Consider the following 13617-nt stretch of genomic DNA (forward strand, 5'->3'; position numbering starts at 1 on the left):
GAAACCGTACGGGAGTTTAGAACCTTTACCTGTGCCTATGGGTAAGTGGGAAGACATTGCCATGGATTTTGTCACTAAACTGCCCAGAACAAAGAATGGTCACGACATGATTTGGGTGGTCGTTGATCGATTCACTAAGAGTGCACATTTCATAGCAGCCAAGGAGAAATGGTCTATGGAAAAGCTTGCGAATTCTTACGTAAAGGAAATTGTGAGGCTTCACGGTGTTCCGTTAACAATTGTGTCGGATCGTGATAGTCGTTTCACCTCGCGATTTTGGAAAAGTCTACAAGAAGAATTGGGTACCAAGTTGTGTTTAAGTACAGCTTACCATCCGCAGACCGATGGTCAGAGCGAACGAACGATACAAACACTTGAAGATATGCTGAGAGCATGTACCTTGGAATTCCTAGGTAATTGGGATGAACATTTACCGTTGGTAGAATTTTCCTATAACAATAGTTTTCACTCGAGCATTAAGATGGCACCTTACCAAGCTTTGTATGGACAAAAGTGTCGTACGCCGTCTTGTTGGCTTGAGGCTGGGGAAAAGCAGTTTATGGGACCGGAGATGGTTCATCAGACTGCTGAAAAGTTGAAAATAATTAGGGAAAGAATGTTAGCAGCTCAAGATCGTCAAAAGAGTTATGCTGACAAAAAGCAAAGACCGACGACTTTTGAAGTTGGGGATTCGGTTTTGCTTAAAGTCTCGCCGTGGAAGGGACTTATAAGATTTGGTAAAAGGGGAAAGTTAAGTCCAAGGTTTATTGGACCGTTTAAAGTTCTTCAGAGGATTGGGAACCAAGCTTACAAGCTCGAACTACCAGAAGAACTGAGTGGAATTCATAACACTTTTGTGTTATTTACGAAAGTTCACGGGGGAAGTTCCCGACATGATTCCACTTTCGGAGTTGAGAATCGATGAGAACAAAAGGTTGATTGAAGAACCAGAGGCAATTGTTGACCGAAAGACTAAGAAATTGCGACGTAAGATGGTGGAGTTAGTGCTTGTCCGATGGAAACACACGAATGGGCCAAATCTCACCTGGGAGACGGAGAGTGACATGAGGAGTCACTATCCGCATTTGTTTGTTGATGTGTGATTCCGGGGACGGAATCATTCTAAGGTGGAGAGAATTGTAACGCCTGTGTTTCTGGGCTTGCCATTTTTAGCAATGTAATAGTCTAGGTTAACCTTTGTAACTCAACTTGAAATAATAAGAATGTATTATTTGTGAATTATGTGATTTATGTGTTTATTTTCTTGATTTTTATAATTTAATGAATTAAGAATGAAATAAGCGTCAAAATTAAAGTGTGAGATACGCCCGATATCTTTGCATAAAGTTGTAGTGGTCGAAACAAGGATTTCGGAGATATAAGGAATGCCAAAATCCGAGTTATAACGAAGAAGTTATGACTTGTCGAAGTTTCAAGACAAAACCGGCACGACGCCGAGTGATGTAAAATATGAATTTAAGATAGAACGATATTTAGCCTTAGCGATCTAAACGAAAGTCGTAGATTTCGTTAAACCGAGAGCGTGCATAAAAGGAACGCCCAAATCTGACTTCGTACGAGGAAGTTATGATTTTCTGAAGTTTCGACGTGGTAGTATGCAGCCCGAATACTCGATTTGAGATCGAGCGGTTTTTAGCTGAAACAATCTAAATGAGAATCGAAGATCTTGTTGTTAGTAGCGAAGCAATGAAAAGTTAGGCGAGAACGGACGTCAGACGAAGAAGTTATGAATTTATAACGAAGTTTTTCTATCCCGGCCTTCTAAAAATAAATAATAAAAATAAAAGTGAAAATTAGCCGACGGAGTCTAAATGAAAGTTGTAGAGTACGGCCTGACCTTCGCGTGGATATAAAGAACGTCGAAAACGGAGCTCGTATGCGAAAGTTACGCAATTTAGAAAATTGACAAGTCAATTACGCCCCGCGTAATTTGAGTACGCCTCGCGTACTCAGTCGGTTGCAACTTGTCTGACCAATACTCGAGTGCCACCAGTCGACGCACGCAGTGACGTCAAAGTACGCCCCGCGTAACCCGAGTACGCCCCGCGTACTGAGTACGCCCCACGTAATTTGAGTACGCCCCGCGTAATCCCAGACCCAGCAGCCTATAAATAGAACTCGAATTCAGCCATTTTCTCTTGTTCAAACTCTTCTTTCTCTCTAAGTTTTGCCTCGTTTTGCGTGCCGTTTATACCCCGAAGCCCCGGTAATATTCTCGAGCCCCGAAGCAAGATCCGAAGCCCCGAGAATCCCGAAGAGCGTTATTCCCGAGCCGAAACGCTGCCCGCGAGGAGCCCGGTTTCGTGAAGATCTTCCAGATCTACGGAGAAACACCTCTTCTGCAAGCCGTAGTGCTGCCCGATCATCTTCTGATCATGTGAGTGTGTAGTTACTTTCATTCCAACACAATATTATGAAGTATTTCCTATAAAATACGTGTTATGTGTATATACTTGGTTGTTATACGTGTGAATGTATATTCACTCTCTTCTATCTTATAGATCTGAAGTATTCTCTATGAAATACGTGTTATGTGTGTATGCCTCATCTGTTATGTGAAAAATGTTTTGATTGAGCATGCTATACAGGTTTTGAAACTACGTATAAAAATGTATATTTTATCTACTAATATGTTGGGTAGAATATGGGTAGATAGTTGGTGTGTAATAAACAGATGAGAGGCCTCGATGTTGTTTTGATCCAGTCATCTAGCGGAATTTAGATGACGACCACAGACTTTTCTAGATAGTCCAGTGGAATGCTAGCAGGCTCATAACCTGTAGGTGTTAATGAACTTGGGTGTTCATTCGCTGTATTCCATCCCCCCCATGGTTGCCTTATTTGACTTATATTGCTGAGGAACCCCCGAAGCATGTGTAGTCGCCCCGATGAAATATTCTTAGACTAGGTCCCTTGTGTTAGTTATTTTAGGGACATAAAGTGAGAATAACGGGAATGGGTAACTGGGTTATTGTTGGTTGATAATAATTAATTTAATTATTTATTGTGGGTTGAAAACCCTATATGCTCACCAGACTCCCAAGCCTGACCCACTCAGTTGATTTATTTTACAGGAAGTGGCGCAAGAGCTTAAGATGGGCGAACATCAAGTTGTTTTGTTTACAAGTCTGTATATGTATATATTTGTTGAAAGACTTGTAATGCTATCGTTTATGCTTTATGATCTGTATCGGAACATGACATCCCGACTTTTGATTATGAAATGAAATCATATTTCTTTATGAAATGTTTTGATAAATATCTATTTTATCATGTTTTGTTTTTGGGAACAAATTCCGCATCTCTTTTAAAATTAAAAGGATTTACTCTGAAAATTATTTTAAAAAGCATAAATGAAATCGGTCTTTTCGGGCCGAGATTTTGGGGATGTCACATCGTATGGCTCTGATTTTGACTACGGTTTTTCACTGCCCGTCCCGTCGTCAATAGTATTAATAATTACAGTTTTTTTTGGCGGTTCTCTCTCCAATTTCGCTCTAACTCCTGCGATTGCAATGGAGAGTAAGGTATTGTTTGTTTTTTTTAAAACCTCTTCAAACCACTTTCTGCTGCACGGCGCAGCATACGCGCAACACTTTCCCCTCACAGTAGTTTGTTTTTTGGATGACTTCAGACTGCAAAAACATCTGCGCGTGTGCTGCGTACGGCAGCACTTGACTTACCTCTTCAAATCTCTTCAACTTTCATTTTTTGATTTTTTTTTAGAATTTTGGTACAACTTATTTTTTTTAACTTTTTTTTTAAACTTAGATTTTTTAAAACTTTTATTTACGGATTTGATACAATTTCTTATTATAGCTTCCAAATTTTTTTTTGAACTTTGATTTTTATTTTTTAAAAATTTATTTTTTTTAATTTTTTTACCGTTTCTGTTAATAATATTTTCAGTTTCAATTTCATTTTTTTTTTAATGTGTGTAATTTTTTACGAACTTTGTAGACATCATTTGCAATTATTTCTTAAATTTTTTTTATTATTTTCTTTTTTATGTTTTTTAAAATTAGTTTTTTTTTCCTAGAATAAAATTGTTAGCTTCTTTTATATTTTTGTAAGTTTTTTTTTTAAGTTTTACATTTTTGTTTTTTACATGTTCTCTTTAGTACTCTTTTAATGTTTTAAGACTATAATTATTTAAATTTCGGTGTTGAAAAATATTTTCAGTTTATAAAATTAGTTTATTTAAATTTCAGTTTACTGCAGCACTTTACAGATGTTAAAAACACAAATATGTTTCTTATTATGGGTTGCAGCCGTTTGTTCCACCTCTTCTGGTACAGATGATTGCAGAGGTGGTCGGCAGACTTCACGAATTTTCGCTTAGAAAAAACAAACAACACCTAAATTAACTACTTTGTACGTTCTTAATTAATTAGCGTTGATAAAGAGCTTTGCATCTCAATCGTTTCGTTTTTTTTTTCTCTCATTGCCACCACCATAAAAGCATAGGAGATTAGGAGGTCATGACTTTGATTCAATTACAAATGAAAACCTTGATTTTAGGCTTATTTGATACCCCAATTCAATTGTGCAGTGAAGGAATTTTAGAAATTCTTACGTAGATTCAATAAGACGCTAAAAGATAGCGCTATATACCTCATATTGACCGTCCCTTTCCCTTGAGGTAAATTTCCAATCGTAATTTTAATTTCATGAATGCGAATGATATATATTTATGGATATTCATTCTTTTTTCTTATAAAAAGATTATAACATCTGGTTTTTTTCTCTACTTGGTATCTATAATGTCAATTACTAACTTTTTAAGGTGTGTTTGGGTTTCATTCCAAGATTCTTTGTTTGGTTGTTACTTCTGCTACAAGAAAATGCATTATGTTCGGTTTTATCCTTCATTCAATTTTAAGTTCATCTTTATAAGGTTCTTGGTTTCCTCAGTGAGATATGCCTATTTTTTTCGTTCTTTTAACAAGTATGTTTGAATATATATAATTTTACCTAGAACAAATCCTTTCATGATTTTTTTGATCTTGATGCTTTGGTTTGGGTTTTACGGACGAGTTTAACTGTTTTATAGGCGCTCTTTATTAAGATGCATACCAAATGTTTGACAAAATGCCTTAAAGAAACCAATTCCATATTAAACCTTTGAAGCTACTAATTTTTTATCAGAAATACTAAAATACAGCCATTGAAACAGTAAAGTGATGTCGTTAGGTCTTATTCAGTCTTTGAGTTTGAAATAACTACAATATTTCACTTTGTTATTAAGAATATTAATAATGTTCTTAAGGTAGTTCCTTCACTTTTTCAGTTTCTATTTTTTATAAATAATAAAATATCATCATGGTTTTCCATTCCAGGTGGGTGATGAGGGACTTACCTTACCATTCTGGCAATTCAATGTTTTAGCTCTTTTGTGCCTTCTACAAAGAAATTTTTGGTCCAGTGGTATCTAGACACCTTTGTGTTATAGTGTGTCTTCTTTATCGAATGAAGGGTTGCACAAGTAAGCTTTGGTTTTCATTTTCTTTCAGTTTTACTCTTTTACCTAATTTTATGTTGTAAGGGTTACACACCACATAAATATATTTTTGAATTCACGCATCAAGGTTCATTTTTTGTTTCATGGTAGAAGTCAATTAATTAAATATAAGATTTATAAACGAGAATTTGCGAAGTTGTTGACTTTTTCTATAAAAGTCGCCCGAAGACCTAACATGCGAAGTGAATAGAAACATGAATCTGCATGGTATAATCATGTTTTGATATGTATAATCAAGTTATTGTGCCTAATTTGAAAAAAATTATTAATTTTTGTAATTCTTTTCCCTTTTTTCTCTTCAGATAGCAGTTTAAATTTAAGATTTATAAAGGAGATTCTCTTATGAGAACTCCAAGTACCAATCAAATTTGCTCCGGTTTTATGGTGTGATAATTTGGGAGCCACATATTTATTGGCCGATCATGTCTTCCATGCGCGAACAAAGCATGTAGAGGTTGATTTTCACTTTGACAGAGAAAAAAGTTGCTCAATGGAAACTGTCCGTTCAACACATTTCTACACAAGACCAAATAGCCGACGTTTTCACAAAGCCACTGCCTTCAAATCGGTTTCTCACTTTGAAGTTCAAGCTAAGAGTTCGTCCCCGGCCTTAGCTTGAGGGGGAATGTTAGATAAATGTTTATATTATAGGATCCTTTGTGTAAATGTGTAGTCTATATATACTCTATATATTTTTCCCTTTATGAATACAATACACAATTACCAAGTTTAACTCTCAAGGTCAATTAACAGTCCGATCTATGCATTTTTAGAGCAAAATTACTGATCAGATTCATACCCTTGTTGAGGTATGGTTGATTTTTTTTTTTTTTTTTGGGAGAAGATGATGTTTAGGTTAATTTATTTAAACTTGGATTCAACTGATACTCTCATTTGTTATCTTTTTTTCTAACTTTTAATCATTATTTTTTATGGTTTTGTTTCTTCTTTTGGTTTCTACTTTTGGACTCGATTACACAAAGTACTCAAACGATTCTTTCTTCTTCGAACGCGGACAAGGTACTCAAAATATTGTTTATTCTAATTTCTTATTTTTCTTATTCTGACTTCTAACTTTTGAGTTTTTTTAGTTTTCTTTTTGAAATCATATTTTTTCAGGGTTCAAATGGTGGTGGCCAAGGGAAAAAAAGGAAATCATGTCTTTAAGATTATGGTCAAATGCTATGAAGCTACTTATGGATTCTAGCATCAAACGTCAAAATTACTATCTAGAAAGAAAAATATAAAAGAATCAGACGAGCAAAAACCTAAGTGAAGATATGTTTCCATTAGATTAACTTAGCTTCATTTAATTTTTCCTCCATTCTGGGTTTTAATAGTCTGATTAGACATGTATTTATTTACCAATCCATATATGATTCATTTACATCTTCAATTTTGTTAAAACAAAATTGTTGTTTTTGGATTTTTGCATTTACCATAATAAAGAAGTAACAACATACTTTTGAATTTCAGATCAACAGGTCCATGGAAAACTTCCCACTAACCCTAAATTTCAGATGCACTTTCCGAATCATTTGCTCCTATATAGTAGTACTTTTAAATTTTGAAATTGGGAAGGAACACACTCACCTTTATCCAACTAAAAACATACCATCGCCACAATTTACTTCAATCATGGACTTTTGAAGATGAAGAATATAACATCCTAAAATTTAAGACCGAATTCTTAAATTAATAAATTGAATAAAAAATGATTTATGTAGTTAAATCATCAAGGAATAAACATATCATTAGTTGATATGAAGTTTAGATGGTTAGAAGTAAAAATTATAACATCTTAAAAGTTAAAAGGGGATTTGTGACAATCGGGTGAGACATAGGTTTGACTAGAGATTTGACCAACTTAATAACTTGGACTTAGTTTGTGAAGATTAGGATGGAGAGGAACTCATTTGGAAGTTAATTAAAGCTTCTAAGTTAGTTTGGAGTTATTTTGAAAGAGCTTTTGCAAGGAGGAACTAAAAATGGCAAGTTGGGAAAGTTCAAAGTTAGTTAATGGGTCTTCTCTCCCATTTGCTTGGGAAGAACGTGACCGATAGAAAGGGAGACAGAAATGGTGATTTCTTCACTCTTTTGGCATATAGGGTTTGATTCAAGTGGAGTTGTGAAGCATTCAAGCAAAGAAGAGAAGTAATCAAAGGCTAAGAAGGTATAAATCCTTCCGTTGTAGCTCTATTTTTGAGTTTATGGTTTAGGGTTGAACCCCAATGTCGACTTTGGCCTCAATAAATGATATGGTTTGGTTTTCTAACCTCCCTTGAGTGATTTCCATGGTTCTAATCTCAATCTAATCATCTGTCACACCCCCAAACCAGAATGGCGGAAACATTCGGGGGTGGATGACTTCACGTAGTATCACAACGATTGAATATTGTAAAGAAAGTAACACAACCATCATATATATAAAAATGAAAACGTATATTGTTGCGTTATACATGTTATCAAAAGAATATTACAATATGATGATAAATGTTTAATGATAAAAACATCCTTTGTGTTCCTTCTTCCAAAAGCTGGTAGTTTACCTATATCACTGATTCCCTGAGAAATACAAGTGGTTTTGAAAAGTGTCAACAATTAAGTTGGTGAGTTCATGAGTGTTCCGAGTTGAAAAGTATATTCCTTTTGGTAGTAATTTGGTAAACGAGGTTTTTAGAAAATCCAATATTTTCTTGTAAAATGAAAAAGGTTCCCAAGTTGGAATGTGTTAGTAACTTTTATAAACAAATGATGACAATAATTTAGTATGGAAATATAATGTAGGAAAACTGCGATGCACATATGAATCTCGTAAATCAATCTTGTTTTATACTTTTTATGTGAGTTTTATAACCATACTATTGACACTGACGGCCTGTAACAACATTCTTCAAGTGTTGCAGTGTTATGACATTTGTCACCCCAGACCTGCCGGTCTAACTATAGCTAGTAGTTTAGGTGCGGGATTGTCAATCCCGTATAGATCTATACACAAGTATCACGCTCTCCCTCCAAGAGATTATGGTATATAATATAGGACTTGAAATGCATACAAAAATGTACGTTGAAGTTTAAATATCTCACATTGACTAGTATAAATAGATTTACAATGAAATAACCTTACTTCTTTTGAAAGTGGTTCGTTTTTCAAATTGTATAAAATGTAGGATTGACTTGCTAACTATACCCATTATAGTTTTTCAGATAGTATGTTCCATTTCGTAGAAATAACTTAGTGATATACTCGCCCTTGTATACATAAGATGTTTGTATCGATATTCGAAGTTAGAAATTGCATTTATGTTTATAAAACGATACTTTTAACGTGTAATGTACTTGTATTTCCCCCCCTAAAACATGAAAAAGAATTGAAAAGTAGGGGTATGAACTCACTCGTTAAGTTTGAAGAGAGGGGCTAGAGTTGAGCAGAGTTTCGATCGCGGATAATTGCGTCGTCGGGCTCTTCGGGGATCTCTGCAACGTAAATCTTTCGTCGGGGGCTCGAGTGCGGAAACCGAGGTGAGGGGAGGGTCTCTGGAGCTTAGAAGTATGAGAGAATGGCTGGGGGATTGTGATTTGTGTGCAAAAACTCGAGCTTAAGCCTTCTATTTATAGGCTGGAATTGCCTCGTACGCGGGGTGTACTCACGTACGCAGCGTGTACGTCGTTACGCTGGGCGTAGAGATACGTCATGGCTTACGGCTCCTGGCTAGCTAGGCGTAGCTTGGGCGGGCCGATGGGACTCGACTCTGGGTCTAGTACGCGGGGCGTACTCCCAGAGTACGCGGGGCGTAATCCCTGCTTCCAACTTCTAAATTCCGTAACTTTCGCGTACGAGCTCCGTTTTTCGCGTTCTTTATATCCACGCGTAGGTGAGATTATGCTCTACAACTTTCATTTAGACTCCGTCGGCTAGTTTTGACTTTATTTTTAATGATATAATTTTAATAGGCCGGGCCTCCTAAAGTTCGTTAAAATTTCATAGGTTCTTTATTCGACGTCGGTTTTCGTTTGTCTTTTGATTGTTTTATTACCCCCAAGGAGATCTTCAACTTCCGTTTAGGTGGCGATAGCTAAATAACACTCGATCTTTAATCCGAGTTTTTAGCCCTCTACTACTGTTACGAAACTTTGAAAATTCGTAACTTCTTCATACGAGGTCCAATTTGGGCGATCTTTTTATGCACGCTCATCTTTCAACGAGATCTACGACTTTTGTTTAGATACTTTAAGGCTAAAATGTATTTTATTGAGATTCCACTTTTTATGTCAAATTATGTTTTAACGTCGTGTCGTAATTATACGAGTGGTTATAATTTCTTCAATATAACTCGGTTTTGAGTGTTCTTTATGTTTTTGGAAACCTGGGCATGATATCTAATATTCGATGCATCCCAACTTAGATACCTGAACACTTTATTTTCGAGGTTAATTTCGTTGTTTTTAGCTTTCGAGTGTTTACAATGCTTTTGGGAAAAATAGGGTTGTCACATCATCCTATTGATGATATTTGATAGCAACAAATTCATCCATGATGGTAGAATCAAGTATAAGCTTGGATTTGTATTAATTTTGGGGGAAACTAGAATAAAAACAATGGAACTCTTTGTATGTGAGTATTTTATGAGTATATGATACTCATAAACATGAGTTCATACCAATAAAATGATTTGAATGCAAAAATATGAGGACTTGAATGATGCTTAGTTGAATTTATGGAATATTTGGCCATAAGGGCATTTTTGGAAATGTATTAACAACAACATAATGATTGACATCTAAGAAGTGATTGGCATTCATGAACAGGAATTGACACTCTATAGATGAAAAGGGAACATAAACATGAAGGGATTCTAGTGAAGTTCTAGTTGTAGTGATTGTTTTGGCCTAAAGGGTAGTTTGGGAACATGGAATGAAATTGAGGATTCCGTAGTTAGATTTGGGTATTTTGAAATGAGAATAATTATGGTTTCATGTACTTAACAACATTCATATGGGCATTCAATAAGTTGGGAACAAACTATGTGAGTTTTCGAATGTATAATTAGAAACTAGATTAGTTAAACCTATATTTAAAGGGATGTGATTTGTACACAACAATTTTTCTCCATACACAAAAATTTATGTTTTATGGAGTTGCACAATACAATACTTTAATGTATAAATTGTTGTGTATGGAAAAAAAATTGTTATGTATGAATCATTTCCCTTATTTAAAGCTTAAGGATCATCATATCCTTAAAAGTTTCAGTGAGCGCCTAATGGATTAAGTGATGTGTTTTAAGATGATAAAACACCTCCTAATAATGCATGAGAACCTTTACAAATGGTACAAAGTGAATTGGAAATGGATTTTCAAGAACTATGCAAAGTAGAGTGCCATTTTGAGAGAAAAACGAGTTTGTACCTGACTGAAATTGTCCCATGTCTGGGTAAAGATCGTCCTAGTTGATTTTGACAGTTTTAGGAAATTCTCAAAAACTTCATAACTTTTGCATATGTATTTGAAATCATTCACGATTTTTACCTATATTAACATTTTCAAATAAGGAGTGATTTGAGACAATAATTTCTAGAAATAGAGTTCATGAGGGTATTTTGGTCATTATATTGACATGAGCTAGTATGATGTAGGAAGCGTTTAGAGAATGTTTACTTGGAGAGAAGAAACTTTTGAAAGGGAGTAGCTAACCTTCTTATTATTGAGGTGAGTACGTGTTGGCAATTTCTCACATTGGAGAACATGGAAAAATGATTTTATTATAATGAAATCCAATACTTTGATATATAATGTTTGGAAATGAAAGTGTTAACGTTTTTGAAAAGAATGTTTTAAAAGAATTCCTTGAAAGTAAGAATGTTGTGAAAGCAAAGAATATTTTGGAAGAACGAATGTTTGATATGTGAAATGTGTCTTTTCAAAATAAATGTACTTAATAACCTATGTTATCATAAATGATGATATAAGTATTAATAATGTAGAAAGTGAAATCTAAAAAGAAAGTAAAGAAACAATGAAAACTGCCCGGGTCATGATATCTTATAAAAGGCACTAGAGAAATCTGCTTGGGTGGTACCTTCCTTGTCTACAAAGTAAATGTCCTAATGGAAATGATGCCTTTGTGGATTGATTTGTTCTTTCCACCTTGGTCTAGACTTGGGAGTGGTTCATTTATTGGACGTAGACCCTAAGTATAAAAATGGCAACGGTTTAACACTGAAATTAACCGTTAATGAAAGAATAAATGGAATGTGAAAAGAAATGACTTTGGAATAATGTTATGACTAATGAAATGTTTTGATATAGAACGAATTGTGGAAAATGTCTATTTGAAATATGTTTTGCAAAGATGAAATGTTTTTAATGAAAATGTGATAAATGTTTTGGGTCACAAACCTGCATAGCTCACGAGACATTTTTGTCTTACGTGTCTCTTTTTAATGACATGTATCCCAAGTTGCAACTAATGAGAAAAGATGAAAGATGGAAGATAGAAGTTAAGAGATAGAGAATTGAGTGGAAGTTATTAAATTCCTTTTTAAATGATATTGATGTAATTCGTATTTGCTTGCTATGGTTTATATGATGGTTAATGGTAACACCCAATGTTTTAATAATAAATTAATTTGTGGGACCAGTTTTTTTTTGTTAAGTGTGGGTTAATACCAGTAATGATTTTGTTAAAACCATAGCATTTTAAAGTTTGAAAATTTTGGGGTGTTACAAAGAGCTTAGTCCAAGACAATATCCTTTCTACTAAGGATTTTGATTCATGTTAGATCGAGCAAGGTCATATTGTTGATTTTGCTCCAGATTTTCTGCTTCAATTAAACTATAGTTGGATTTTTTTTTCATATCAGGAATAAGAACGTTGGTCTGGTCTTTCTTTTTCTGTTACATTCGACGGAAACACTGGTTTGTACACAATTTGTTTCGAAAGTATGTGTGTTGTGCTTAGTGAGTTGTTTCTTGTGATTTTAAAACTTTTATTAACCATGTATATAACAAAATCAGGAGTTTTGCTCCCTTGATTCCATTTAGATCTATCTTTGTCCGTAGGAGATTAATATAATACTCTCTTTTTTGACAGACTATCAGATTGTTCCAATAAAAGAGTTATAGGCAATATGTATAGATTCATTTTAGGTGATGGACCAAGAATCTAGCTTTTCCATTTTCATTTTTTGTACCATTCATTATTTTTTTTTTGTTTTCCTTAACAAAGCTTTGAAAGAAAAAGAAGAAAAAACAATAGTTAATGGTTTTTTATGCACCCTATAATTATCAAAGCTATCACCTATAATTAATTAATGGTGGACCTTGAGCAAGATAGGAAAAGTGTATTATTTCAGTCCAAAGTCCATATATTATTTTAATTTCAATTTTCCAAGACTCCTTAGCATTGATAAAGGGTTCTATGATCTCAACTCTTGTAATCATGAACACGGTAAGTTTATAAGGATATTATAGTTTCATCATGAAGGAATGAGGAGATCAGATTCAATTAAATTTAATTATCTTAAATGTCATACTGCTGCATTTATAAGATGAACAAAAGGTCTCATTCTATGAACTCTTTTCTATCTTTCATTTTGTTCTATGTGTATCATTATGGGCTCTCCTATTTGTAGGAGTTCTTTATTATGCCATAAGCTTTGAGGTAGGAGTGGAAAATCGGGTCATTGTGTCATTTTTTTGTTTGACACGGCACGACAAGATTTTATGTAACACAAACAAGATACGACACGACTGTTGGGTTTTTAGCCATAAGAACTTTCCTATGTGCGCATGCAAAACCCTACTGCTTGGATCTAGGCTTTCTATCAAACATGCTTTTGAATCCAAGACTTCTAATAGCTAATTAGGATAACAAACAACATTAATACAGATCAAGAATCATACCTTTGAGTTCCTTGTTGATCTTCTTGTCTTGGAGCTTCTAGAGTCACAATTGTCACTCCTCTAATGGCTTACAAACACCAATAGCAAGCAAGATGATTTAGGAGAGAGGAGAGGGGATGGAATTCGGCCAGAGGTTCCTTTCTTTAGGTTCTGAAAGCTTGTCCACGAA

The 13617-nt window shown here is 34.6% G+C and overlaps 1 long non-coding RNA gene across 2 annotated transcripts; it reads left to right on the forward strand.

The window, feature by feature from the left end:
* The first annotated feature begins 4455 nt into the window (after nt 1-4455).
* LOC145029447 (uncharacterized) lies at nt 4456-6287 on the forward strand. Of its 2 annotated transcripts, none has more exons than XR_013676547.1 (3): nt 4456-4663; nt 5361-5749; nt 5845-6287. It is a non-coding gene; the product is annotated as an uncharacterized LOC145029447 (long non-coding RNA). The 2 variants fall into 2 exon arrangements; XR_013676546.1 differs by having other exon boundaries at nt 5361-5506.
* Nucleotides 6288-13617: the final 7330 nt, after the last annotated feature.

Source organism: Lactuca saligna, chromosome 2 (assembly GCF_052625555.1).
Source record: "Lactuca saligna cultivar CGN05327 chromosome 2, ASM5262555v1, whole genome shotgun sequence".
Lineage (NCBI taxonomy): Eukaryota > Viridiplantae > Streptophyta > Magnoliopsida > Asterales > Asteraceae > Lactuca > Lactuca saligna.